The sequence below is a fragment of the Megalopta genalis genome, chromosome 5, assembly GCF_051020955.1.
Source record: "Megalopta genalis isolate 19385.01 chromosome 5, iyMegGena1_principal, whole genome shotgun sequence".
Lineage (NCBI taxonomy): Eukaryota > Metazoa > Arthropoda > Insecta > Hymenoptera > Halictidae > Megalopta > Megalopta genalis.
Genome location: NC_135017.1, coordinates 27,050,458 through 27,064,343, shown reverse-complemented (window position 1 = coordinate 27,064,343; position 13,886 = coordinate 27,050,458). Strand labels below are relative to the sequence as shown.

Sequence of the window (13,886 nt, the reverse complement as noted above, 5' to 3'; positions counted from 1 at the left end):
GAAAATTTAATTTGATGCTGAAAATTTCTGGGCGAAAGACATTCTTGGAAATAATTCGAAGTACCTCAAAATATTTTTATATACAAAACAAAATTTGTACAGTCAGCCTTTCTCTCAAGTATCGACAATATTATGAAATTAATGGCTGTCATTTGAGTCAAGATTGCGAAAATAGTCCCCACAGAAGAAAAGGTTACGGAACTATCAAGAGAAATTGTAAACATAAGATTCCACGAAGAAATTAATTAGTACGTTGTACGTAGTATCAACGTTAATGGCTATCTCCACCCTATGGTACGACACTATGTAAAACGGAATGTACTAAAGGTATCATCAAAGAAGAATTAATAACACTGCATTTTTCACTTAGATGTTCCTCCAGTTTCATCAAGTTTCAAGCTGAAAACGTGGCAGCTTGCAACGACAAGTGCAAAGAAAAATAGTTCTCCTGGAAACTGACTAAGGCGGGAGCCCAGTAAATTTTGAACAGCTTTTGTTTCGTGACCTTGTCAATAAAAGAACCGTGTGGCCCAACAGTAATTTCTGCGAATAGAAGAATATTTTAACATTTCGTTACATAAAAAAGGCACCATACAGTGTCTATTACAGAACACTAGGACAGAACTTTGATACATGGAGAAACAACCTTCGTCAGTTTTCTGGAGAAGTAGCAAAGTGAATTAGTCCTTCGGAGCCTAATGTCCAGAGCAGCCTAAGATCCCGAGAAGTCTAAGATCCTGAGAGGTCTAAGGTCCTAAGAGCTTCCGAACTACACGAAGCTTTCGGAAAGCTGAATAGATGCTGTCAGTAGAAGAAGCAAAGAGTTCAAAAGCAAACAATTTCATCGATACAGAATGTCCTTCTTTTACGCGAAGAATCAATAGATGACTTCCCTTTGTTCCGAAATTGGGAAAGAGCTATTTGAGTAACGTTCTCGCGGCCTCTATAACTAAATTTTATTCGAGCTCGAAGGAAATAAAATGATTACAGTTGGCAAAGCCACAATGTAACGACACAAAGGAACTCTTCAAAAAACTGTGAAAAATAAGTACACAATTTCAAAGGTACACGATGTTCCGGAGAATCGAGGTTCCAAAAATTCGCACGAGTTACATGAAACAGATGTAACCACCGCTGACAAAGGATACAGGAGATCCAAAAGCGATATCAGAAGGCAAGTGACAAATGTGTCAAACTTCCACAGTATTGAAAAGCAAAAGGTGCCAGAAAAACCTCGAAGAATAACACGAATTTCTCGAAGATCTGATCTAAGACAGACCCAGTCACTGTTAATAAAGGATCTAAAGAGATCCGAAGCAACATCGAAAGCCGCAAGAAGCCAGTAACAATTGTGTCAAACTTTCACAACGTTAAAAAGTAAAAAGTGCCAGAAAATCCTCGAAGAGTAACACGAATTTCTCGAACAGCTGATCGAAGATAGACTCAGCCGCTGCTAATAAAGGATTTAAGTGATCCAATGCAACATCGAAAGCCGCAAGAAGCAAGTAACAAACGCGTCGAACTTTCACAGAGTTAAAAAGTATATATAAATCGCCAGAAAATCCTGAAAAGTAACACGAATTTCTCGACCAGCTGATGTAAAATAGACCCAGCCACTGCTAATAAAGGATGTATCCGGCAATATCGAAAGCTACAAAATTCCAGTAACAAATGTCCGAAAGTCCCACGCTGCTATAAACGATAAAATACGAGAAAATCCGCGCGGGATCTCCAGGCCGCTTCCAAAAAGCAGCTCGACCTAAACAATCCAGCATTCAAGAAGATTATCGGACAACGGCCGGCATAAAACAGCGCGTACACCTACAGACCTCGCAAGTCGGAAGTAGCCACTTGCGGACAGAGCAAGCTCCTATCGGAATTGCAAACGTGTACCCGAGGAAAGACGTTTGCACACGAGCCGGAGCCTGCGCACGGTTTCCCGATCGCGGCGATTCGCTGCGAAGCTAATGGAATTGGCCGTAGCCAAAGGGACATTCCTGGTGTGTCCACGGTTTGATGGAACTGGCGGCGCGTAGGACAGAGATCGATCGCGGATTAGAAGGTCCGTGTAATCGAAAATTGTCGAGCTTCCGGTCAGCCCGTCGGAACACGACGCGGCCGATCGGCCTGGGGAAACGTCGATATTTAGGAGCCGACGGGACGTACCGAGAACGAGAGCTCCGGCCTTAATTAGGGGAGAAACGGTGCAGAATCGGACCGGCGGAGTTCGAAGTTTCCTCTCGCGGCTTCCTAATGACGCACGAGTCTGGCGAGAGTCGTTAAACTCGCGTCGGTTTGCTCGCTCCGATTTACTCGCTCCGGTTTACCCGCGCCGGTTTGCTCGCGCGAGAACGTCCTCGGCGTTCGAACGCGTCATGATGAAATTCAGGAATTCCGAGAGACAGAGACGGAAAGGTCGTTTCCTTTGTTAGCTGTTCGTCTTTTTGCGAGCCCGTACGCGGACCGAGTCACGTTCCGCAAATACTGGGCGCTCGCCTAAGCGGAAGGATCGAGAAAGAGAAAGAGAGAAAGCAAGAGAGAGAGGAAGAGAGAAAGAGAGAGAGAGCCGCGGATATGTTCGGGCCTCTCGCGGGCCGAAGGTGAACGGGTTTGCGGCGGGTCCCGCGAGTGCAGGTCCACGCGGACCGACCCACTGCACTCGGCGATACCCGCAGACGTATTTTCGAGCGTTCAAGGCCGGTCGATCATCGCGCGGAAGAAGAGACCACCCTCTCCGGAGACAATCAACCCCGAAATCCCTGTTTGCCGAACAGATATACCATCGTTCTGGCAAATCCCTCCCGGGACCCGGCCCGATCCCGTCCGAATCGCTGACACGACTCTCGCCAGGATCCTTGCCTAATATCCTTAATGAAATGTACGGAAGGAAAAGGTCGACGAATGCGACCCTCGCGCGACGTTGTGATGTCTGCTCGTTTAACCCAGAAAGATATCGATTCGAGCATGGAACCGCGCGATACTGGGTTAAGGAACGTGACGGTTTGATTAAGAGCCGCGTTGATACAATTGTGGGCGCTCTTCGAGTCGGGGAGCTGGGATTTTAATGAAAGCTTCTCGAATGGCCACGCGATAAACCAAGGGGGTTGAATCGATACGAGACAGGTACCGCTGGTTACAAAAGTCGCCGGGAATTTTACAGAGCTCGCGCGGGCCGAGCGGATGATCCCCGGGGATTCGGAAGAGAGTGCCACGGATTCGAGGATCGGTTTACTCACTGATAGTGAACGTCGTCGCTGTCGTCCGATCACTGTCTACAGGTTGTCAGAGGCGACTCTGACCTGTGGGCTACCGTGAATTCGTTTCAACCAGCTCGGACGTTACGGAGGTCTCTTGGTTTTTGTTTTCGTTTCTTTTTATTGGAGAACTGGAGGTAGATCTCGGCGGAGAGGAGTTCGTAGCGGTGGACGACGGTGTCCACCGAAATGAAAATTGATAGCGATGCCGGTAAACAAAATGCGCGCGGAGGGATGCGCAGAGCGGCGGATAGGAACACGTTGACAGGAGCGGTTTACGGACGTTACACAACACGACATGCAACCAGGTCGACGGCGCGCGGTGAACTGGCGTCTCGATCGCAGCGCCGCGCCGCGCCACGCCAATACAGCGGCGCGTCGCGATGCGCCGTGGCAACCACCTCGGGGATCAGCCAAAGCCGGTTCAGCTAGCCGGTGGGTCCACGACCACTTGTTCTCTTCGGGGAAAGACGCCGCACCGGGGGCTGGACAATACCACTTCCAACAGGGGAACCAGCCGAAAGGGCACGCTCTTGTTGCAGCCGAGATCAAAGCTATCGCTAGACTGCGGATCTTTATGCAGAATCGACATTTTTTCATTGTGTTAGAGCCCCCTTGATCTATTTGTTGACGCTTCAAAGGACGTTTTTTTCTATTGCTACAGTAGGGTTGTGGAGTCGGTTACTGTGGAGTGACCAGTTGCTGTGACTTTGCTTTGTTTTCGGGTATAATTCGCTTTATATTTATCGAGTAAGACGGGTTCAATTTTTTTATTGAAAAATTGAACAAGATAAGAGGATGAAATAATTGAATATGTCTTATTCGATAAGTACAAAGTTAATTATGACCGGAAACGAAATAGAGGCGGTAACTGGCTCCATTACTTTAGTCTACCAATTGCTGTGATTTTGCTTTGTTTTCGGGTATAGTTGTCTTTAAATTTATCGAGTAAAACGTGTTCAATTTTTTTATTGAAAAATTGAACAAGATAAGAGGATGAAATAATTGAATATGTTTTATTCGATAAGTACAAAGTTAATTGTGACCGGAAACGAAATAGAGGCTCCACGGTAACTGGCTCTATTACTTTAGTCTACCAATTGCTATTTTCGGGTATAATTATCTTTATATTTATTGAGTAAAACGTGTTCAATTTTTTTATTGAAAGATTGAACGAAATAAGAGGATAAAATAATTGAATATGTTTTATTCGATAATTATAGAGTTAATTATGACCGAAAACGAAATAGAGGCTCCACGGTAACTGGCTCCATTGTTTTAGTCTACCAATTGCTGTGATTTTGCTTTATTTTCGGGTATAATTATCTTTAAATTTATCGAGTAAAACGTGTTCAATTTTTTTATTGAAAAATAAAAAATATAATTGAACAAAATAAGAGGATAAAATAATTGAATATGTTTTATTCGATAATTATAGAGTTAATTATGCCCGGAAACAAAATAAAGGCTCCACGGTAATTGGCTCCATTATTTTAGCCTTTACAATTTGCCCTTGGGAACATTTGATAAATTTAATTGTTGCTGTTCGACGGTATGTCACGTAAATGCTGTTCTTGGTAGAAGAACTGGAAAAGACATTGGAGAAGATGTTGTGCCATTCTAGAAGGTCTATGGGATGCTTTCTCTGCAGTCTTTTAGACGTGTTAGTGTCGTACAGCTGATTTGACATGTAATTTTATCTGTTACTATTCTAATTTCTTGGTTTTCTCGGAATTCTTCTTTGCAAACGTAGCACGGAGCGTTTGTAATGGTTCTCAGAACTTCTGATTGCATTGCTTCCATTTTGATATGTACGTGTATTGTTCTGTACATTTACATATACATATGTGTTGATCTATATTGCATTAAATGTAAGTTGAACAAAAATATATTTCTCTTATTAACAAATCTAATAAATTCAGGAGAATGTTGGAACACTCTGAAATTGAGAAAAATGACATTACTGTTTGATATTATCTAAATTGTCTATTATCTTGTATTACCTTTAAGTGTCAAATAGAAATGTGCTTCTTTTCTTACATTTTTTGAATGTCTTTAGAGCTTGATATTCTCCCTGGTGATTTTGATCAGAAACGCATAAAAATCGCAGTCTAACGACAAGAGTAGTTAAATGTGTTTTTCAAACCTTTAGCTATGTATGCCAAGCATAATCGTCATGGAGAAATAGTACTTCTCCATGTAGCCAAAAGTACTTTCATCGCAGTATTTCAATTAAAATTCTCGCGAAATTAATTCATATATTCCATACATTTTACAATTATTGTAGAAGAACTTGTTAACAGAAACTGTACTACAATCGACCAACGAAAGATACTGAAAAATCTGATAAATCGGTCTACACATTTTCAATCGAATCATATACACAATAATACTGATAATTGCATACAGCTGTTGAAATTATTGACCGTGACAATAAATTTCGTTTATTGCAGTTTGAATCGAGCTTCTAGGTTCTGGATTGATCAGAACAGAATATGTTAGCCCCGGTATGATCTAATTTGGGATTCCTAAATTGGCCCGAATCAGACGTTGCGTCGGTCTGATTCGGGTTTCTTGGGTCTGGGTACGTCGGATTTGAATCTGTTTCGAGTCTCTGCTAGATTGGTCTAATTTGCATCTATCAGTCCTCGTTTAGACTGAACCGAGTCTTACAATTCTGCGTGAACACTCATTTGGGACGTAAAATAGGTCATACATCAATATTCCGTGGTTACTGGGATTACGCATCGTTATCGTTTACAGAACCGCTAGAAATTTGATGAATAGGCACATAATATCACTCATAGGCACGTTTTATCACCTTTCATGATTCACATGACCTATTTAACACCGTAGTTTCGAAGGACGGATATGTCGTAAACGTGGAATTCCAAAAATTCACGCGAACCTTGTTGATAACATCCTTATGCAAATTCTCATTTTTATACGTCACTTTGCGAAAATTGGAAGCAAAACGAAATTTACTTTGGGAACTAAAAAATGTATTAGACTTTGTTAATTTACAAATTTCCTTGAATTTTAAAAGTCTGCACTCGTCACAATTGCACGAACATCTGCAGTCTATTTATATTTTTGTCATTTTTCGAATAAAATTTGTATCAACTTTAAAGAGACTTGTAAAAAAATACCAAAAAGAACTTTCCCGATTGCTCAAACAAAAATTGTTCGATAATTATACAACAACTTGTAATAATAAAATTGATAATAAACGTTTTATTTAATAAAAAAAGCTAAGCAGTTTGACGTGTGCATTCGTCATGAAGAAATGGTAACACCTTTTTTGTTATAACGAGTACACTCGTCGTTGGTAATAACATTACAACTTAATTCTATATTACAACAGCAACACATACACTTTCCAAAGAGATTGCAACATCTAATCGATTAAACCTTGTTTAATGAAATTGTACTCTTTGTTGCATCGATCGATCTCTATATGTTCTTTGAAAAAATATCGGGCCTCGTACATGAGAAATGAATTATTTTAGGATTTATTAAATTCGTCCCAAAATTCCCTACAGGATCGAACACTGCGATCGTTTCGCTTCAAAAATATAAGTCACTGAATCGCTAACGAACGGCAGACTCTGAACAAACGCAAAAATTGCAAAGCTGTCCGTAACAATTGCGTACGTGCGTTCGACAGGCAACGTGCTGTACAAAATTTTTATCGCGGCTTCGACCGATTAATCACGTTTCCGCTCGCTAGAATCCGACAGGTTTATGAATCACGATTCGCGGAGCTCAGGATCGTTTCGCGGACGTTTCTTATCGCGTGAGCCATACACAAATCGCCGAAACAGTTTCCTGGCCCAGCCTCGAAGTCAAACGATTCGGAGTTTCGATGTTTTCCGAAGAAATGCTTATTAGTGTGGCAATTCTTACGAATAATCGTACATAAATCATTTTTATGTAGAATGCAATTATAAAATAATAATCTATCATTAATTTTAATGTACACTTCTCTCGTTTTCATTATTTCTTTTATACTTATCGGAAAAGCGATAAGAAACTAATTAAGAGATTAACATTTATTTATACAATACTCATTATAAGGTATCAATACCCAACGTTTTAATCATTACTTGCATAAAAGAAACATCAAATTAATATCTTTGAAAGTGAGCAAAAAATATTCTGAGATTTTTACATATTCTGATAGTTTTTTTTTTTAACTAACTGCTATACTTAAGTGTATATATTTGTTAATAAGCAACGGTACTTTTTATTTAGGACCTATTTTGGATGTAAAACCTTGACACGTGGATTTCAAGAGATTTTAACGAAATTGTCGTTTACTTAACAAGAAATGTGCAAGGAAGATCACGAGAATCAGCTATTTTAGATGGCACGCGAAGCACTGACGATGAATCGGATATCGAATAACAGTACACTGAGTTTATTAACATTTTATTACTATTACAATTTCATTAAGTAAATTATCGTTAGTTTTATAAATAGCTTATCATTAATTTTGCATTAAATTTGTTAATTTTCTAAAATAAAATCTTCAATTTATTCCATTCGTTTTTCATTATAATTTATACGTTGTGACCTCGAATAACCTTCATTCATAGGCCATTGTATTCGCCTTGTAATGCTTTATCAGAAAGTGAATAAAAAATTAGATCATCCTATTAAAAAAGAACAAGTTTAACCTTCATCTGTCTTCTACGTCTCAACCTACAAAAAAGTTAACGACATCGTACAACGCGCCCCTCGAAATCAAACAACTTTTGTCGCACACTTTTTTTCCTATTGCCAAAAAAACAAGCGAGGTGTTTCGTTTCAAACGCCCCACCCTGTATACACGTAAGTAACGAAACTTCGACTTTCGTCCTGAATTTTATTTATCCGCGCGTCCGGAGCACGATGAAACCGCTCGAATAGAAAGGCTCCGTTTTGCAAGTCTAATTACATAGAGCTATCGATATGCATCGACATTTTGACCCAGGGCTGGCGTACAGCGTGCGCGGGGAAAATGCAAGGGAGAGAGAAAAAAAAGCCCGCGAAGAATTCGTCGCGAGCACAATGGAATCCTGTCGGGCCGGCGATCGACGGAACAACGGATCGATGATTAACCGCGGGATTTCAACGGCGGAATGAAATTAAAGTGCGAGGACTTGTTGAACCCGAGATTAGATCGGCGCATAGTTTCTGCGTATCGTAACGCGGAGCCCCGGCCAGATCTTAGCGTTCCAGCCAGCCAGAACAAAGCCGCGTAACGATCATTATATTCGGCCGTTAATATTAGACGTCTGCGCCAGGTACGAACGTGTGGGCGCTACCGAATGCATCGCGACTTGCAATTTGCATTCAAGACCGCTCCGAGCTGATCTCCGGCCCGACCCGCATATATCATAATAACGATACTTACGTCGGTTCGACATGCTCACTTTCCAAGCGACGCATTATTTATGCTCCAATCAATTACGGGTCCCGTTTTTCGTCTTCGGCGTTTAGGGCGGTCTCGCTACAAATGATCGCCACGGGAACACTTTCGTTCATGCATTCGCAAGTAATTGCCCTACCGACGATCGCGTAATCTCTTTTCCATCGCGCATCCCTCGATCGATCCTGCATCACGATTTTTCGACGCTAACGATCCGGAGGATCGTTACGTTTTTTTTTTTTCTTATTTATTTGTTTATTTACTCGTCTACGTGTACATATGCACATGGGTAAGGAATCCTTTGTTGCAAACAGAGGAACAACTTTGCGATAATGGTCGACGGGCGAGCAATACTTATGGCGGTGTCGATGATTATAGAACTAAATGTTGCTTTTACATTTTTATTTATATTGTATTCTTGTATTGGAAATAATAGAATAAATAGAATAAATATAATATAATATAATATAATATAATATAATATAATATAATACAATATATAATATTTTATTATTATAATTATATTATTATTATATATATATATAATATAATATAACATAATATAATATAATACAATATATAATATTTTATTATTATAATTATATTATTATTATATATATATAATATAATATAATATAATATAATATAATATATAAAATAATTTCCAATTCGATTAGCTTCTGTAACGTTCTATTTCGAGAAAACCGAGTGCACCAGTACTAGATTGACCGAGTACGTTCGACTTCCGGTCGAAGGTCGGCCATGTTCACGTAAGTGATTCAGCAGTAGTTAGCAACAACGAGAAATGAATTTTTAATGAATCCCCGCGGTCGATGAAATTTAATTACTCGCCGGTGGCGGGACGGCGCGCGGCGCGATCGCGCGTTTATTTATTCGCCGGATTAAACGGCGATCCGCGATGTCGCATAATTGGAGGCTCGAATTATCCGGCGTGTAATTTTACGGGGACAACGCAGAAATTCCGCTCGGCTCGGCGCGTTGTCCTCTCGACAAAAATCGGTAGATCGACTTTTCGGTAATGCTGGAATTTACGAACGTGTTGTACAACTGAGATAAGGTAGAAAATAGCGCGATTAACATTACATTCACGGGGCAATGAAAGCAGCTGCGTTGTATTAGTTTAGAAAAGTAACAATGAGACGTTTATTTCGATTTTTAACCAGCGTTATTGTAATATTTGTCGCGTCAAGTTCAACTGATCCGGCCACCATGTATTCCTGATAATTTCTTAGAAATCTTGAACACATCTGCAACGAGATATTTCGATCAATATTTCATCAGCAACAATTAACTGCGATGGTAAAAATCACTAGCGAGCCGTTTATTTAACCGTAGGATGACTGAAAGTTGAATGAAAGCCGGTCATATTTCACCTAAAACAAAATTTCTTTATTTATGTATCCAAAAATCAATTTTTCGCCAGATATATATTTAAATTTATTATTATACAACACGTTTTCGGTAACTCTTTTTATTAAGAGATCGATATTATATTATTATAGTGAATGGGTGAAAAGAAAGCAGATACGTTAATTTCGTTACAAAAATTTATTTATAAATATTCTTGTATTTATTATTTATTATCTTTTTCTTTATACGAAGCATTCTAAAATAACTTTTCTCCTTGCTAGTTCAGTGAACACTAACACGTGAACAATTCCGGAGAATATAACACCAGTTTAGTTAGCCTACGATTAACAAACAATTCAGGTTTATTTCAATCAGTTAGTGCACTTCCTTATTTTCTCTTTAAAACGATATTAACTTTCTCACATCGAACATCGAGCAACGCAGGAACTATGAATTTCGTCTTATTCTCTTTAAAACGATATTAACTTTCTCACATGGAACATCGAGCAACGCAGGAATTATGAATTTCGTCTTATTCTCTTTAAAACGATATTAACTTTCTCACATCGTACATCGAGCAACTCAGAAATTATGAGAATTTCGTCTCCAACGCTCATTAACTGAACGCGCACTGCGCGGCGCGGCGCGGCGCGTTAGCCGCGTTTGTTCGGCGCTTGTCAAACATCGAGAAACATCGAGAGACTCCCGAAATTTCGGGGAGACGTCCGCGAGGGAGCCGAAATCCGGTGATCTCTGCGAATCCGACGTCGCGACGCACGCGAGACCGATCCGAATATCACGGCCGAGCGTGTCCAATTCGGCCGGTGCCTCGTAATTTACGCTCACAATCAGACCGGCATGCCGTCCCGGTGAACACGAGCCGGCGCAAACAGTCCGACGAACACGGACCGACCGACAACCGGAAGTCTGTACACAGATAATGCCCGCGACAAACGTTATAGGGCGACGCTTTGACTTTGATATTAATTGAGGCACACGTCGCGACGCCGCGCCGCGCCGCGCCGCGGACGCGCGCCATGACGACCGACGTGCGAATTAAGGGCAAACGATGAAGTTACGCCGAACCGAATGCTGTGTCTTCGCCAATTGGGGACACGGTACTTTCAGATAGGTCACCTTTACACCGCCGACTATCGTTTCGTCGACGATTGCCTCACCGACACGATTTTATCGTCGGAACTTCGCTCGTGCGAATTCACCAGGGAAACTTCGCGGTGTTCGGATAATGGAACGGTCATTTGGTTGCAGCGCAACGTTACATCCTGATTGGATTGTGCAATAAGTTGTGTCGCGTAGCTCGTTCCAGTTTCTCCATTTTGTCTAAAATATAAATATTAAATATTCTGCACTCGACTGCTATATGTTTATTTCACGATAATATAAAAAAATACTATTTTTCATCAAATTTAGTATAACTCTAAGAAAATAGTTCATTTGATTTGTAATAATAGTTAGAAGCAAATTTCCCGCTTCTTGTAATTAATGCGAACGATTTTCATTTTATATAAAGATCCGATTTCTGAGAATAATTGAGTTCGGAATATTTAATATCTATTCGATAAAATTAATTGTATTTGAGAAAAATGTATAGTCAAATTTGGAGTAGATACCATGTTATGAGATTAGAGTTAGAATTAATAACATAATAAATTTGACAGTTTTATATACTTGCTAGAGGAACTTGTGTATGTATGTATGTACAGTAATTTCTTCCAGAAGTGTTCGAGGTCGGAATACTAAGTTACGATTCTCTTCGAGCCTCGCGGTTCGTTTTTATAGAAACTCGGAGTAGTTGCCAAAAAAGGCAGCGGCCAACATAGCATATTGCTGCACATTAATATGAATACATAATAATGCTAGAATAAAAACGATGACTTAACTTTTTTACTTCGAATTTTTTGCCACCATTCGAAGGCAATTCCGAAGCCACGTGACACGATTCGAAGGCAATTCGGAGGCCACATGACATGATTCGAAGGCAATTCACTCATACTCAGACTATTTTATGTTGTCTTTCGATCCTTAGCATCGACGTAGCTATAAATGACATATGCGTAGAACTAGGACAAGGAAATTCACAGCAACCTGAAATTTAGCATTTCCGGGAGAAATTACTGTACATAAATTATATAGGTCTAACGATTCAAACAAATTCAATTCGTCTGGACGAAAACATCAAAAATTGAAATTCCATTTGAAAAATTGCTCGAAAATTCTCGCGTTACGTTTTCCGAATCAGTATTTTTACAACATGCATTAACAAAATGGAATTGTTTCGAAGAGAATTGTATGGCGATAACTGTGTATGAACGCACACATATCGTCGCCGATCGAATAAAAGTAACAATGGTCACACGCACTATAGGTCAACACCGACAAGTAAACACTGTCGAAGAAATGATTGCCGGTAATCGAAACGTGTGGGCGGGTAAATATTGCCGGCGAAGTTCGTCGCCGATGGAATCGTGTTGGTGAAGTGATTGTCGATGAAATGATTGCCAGTGAGGTAAAGGTGACCTCTTTCGGATGTAGGTCGGCTGACGTTGAAGCTAATGGGATTTTTGCCGAAGTTCGGTCGGTGGATGCTTCGCAAAGATGTTCCGTCACGATTACTTAATCGGATGGAAGTTTGATAACTGTATACATTTCGAACCACTTTGTCGGTCGACCTTGGGGCACGTGCCAAGGTCACGTCGAGAATAACTTTGCGTACGGGGAGTAAAAGTGCTCGGAAATATCTCCTTCGCTCGCGATGATGTAACGAATGTTTCGTGTGCGTTTTGTTGCAAGTGAATCACATATTATAAATTTTACACCGAAAGTTAAGGTTTGCTTAACACTTGACGAACGGGTCGCGTAAATAAATTTACGTTTTCACTTGAATTGTTATTATGCCGCTATTAGTTTTTCATTTTCACTCGTAAGAAATACTAGAAGTGTTAATAAATAACTTTGTAAAATTTTATCAAAAATAGTATTCACTGCAACGCTTTAAAACCATGCATGTTTATTTTAATTCTCTTACAAAAATGCCCTGAAACCGAGAAAAACAGAGAAAAAGCAAAACGCCTGTTAAATGTTAAAGATTGCGTCGTTGAAGTTAGGTGAATTACTCTGTAACAATTAATCGCCCCACGGTTTTAATAACATTAGATTTACGGAAAATGTATATTATTACTATTTATTATTAATTATTAATTATATTATTATTACCCGTCAAAATGACGGGTCATTAATTTTTTCATTTACGATTATTCGTATCGTAAAGATACATTTATGAGTTATTTATTCAATTTATATGTTAACTATGGCAAATGTTACAATAACACTTGTTAACCCTTTGCAGTCGAAGCTATTTGAATTCGAAATCCAAAACATAATTTCTGATCTACAGTATTTCTATTTTATATAATTTATCGCGACTCATGCGTATGAAATTGGGCCTATTGGCAAGTACAATGCAATTTTAATAGTCTTTTTTAAAGTATAAACGAGTTTGATGCTCTTCGAATGATTTTGAAAAATAGCATGACAATTTTTAGTGGCGCCTCAGAGTCGCCATTCGAGTGCAAAGGGTTAAAAGTCAGAATAAACGTCTTATTGTTACTTTTATAAATTAATATAAAGCAGCTGTTTTTCATGCTCCGTAAATCTAATGTTAATTAACAGTATTAAGCAGTATCAAGCATCATATTATTTTAAAATGTTTAAAAATCCACGCCTTCGAAATTGCCAAAAGAAGCAGTTCTTCTTTATCGCGATCGTGTTTCTTACAATCGATGTAACAAATTATTTCGCTTGCTCTCGAGACATCGACCTCGCCAATA

The 13,886-nt window shown here is 39.6% G+C and overlaps 2 protein-coding genes across 6 annotated transcripts in view; both read right to left on the bottom strand.

Annotated features, from left to right (window-relative positions):
- Positions 1-3,627, bottom strand: part of LOC143259498 (uncharacterized) — a 77,783-nt gene extending 74,156 nt beyond the window's left edge. Inside the window, exon 1 of the mRNA XM_076522032.1 lies at positions 3,237-3,627. The gene's annotated coding sequence lies outside the window, so the exon portion shown is untranslated. The remainder of the gene's footprint in view (positions 1-3,236) is intronic.
- RhoGEF3 (Rho guanine nucleotide exchange factor 3) overlaps positions 1-13,886 on the bottom strand; it is a 384,940-nt gene that overhangs the window by 173,366 nt on the left and 197,688 nt on the right. The window lies entirely within an intron of this gene.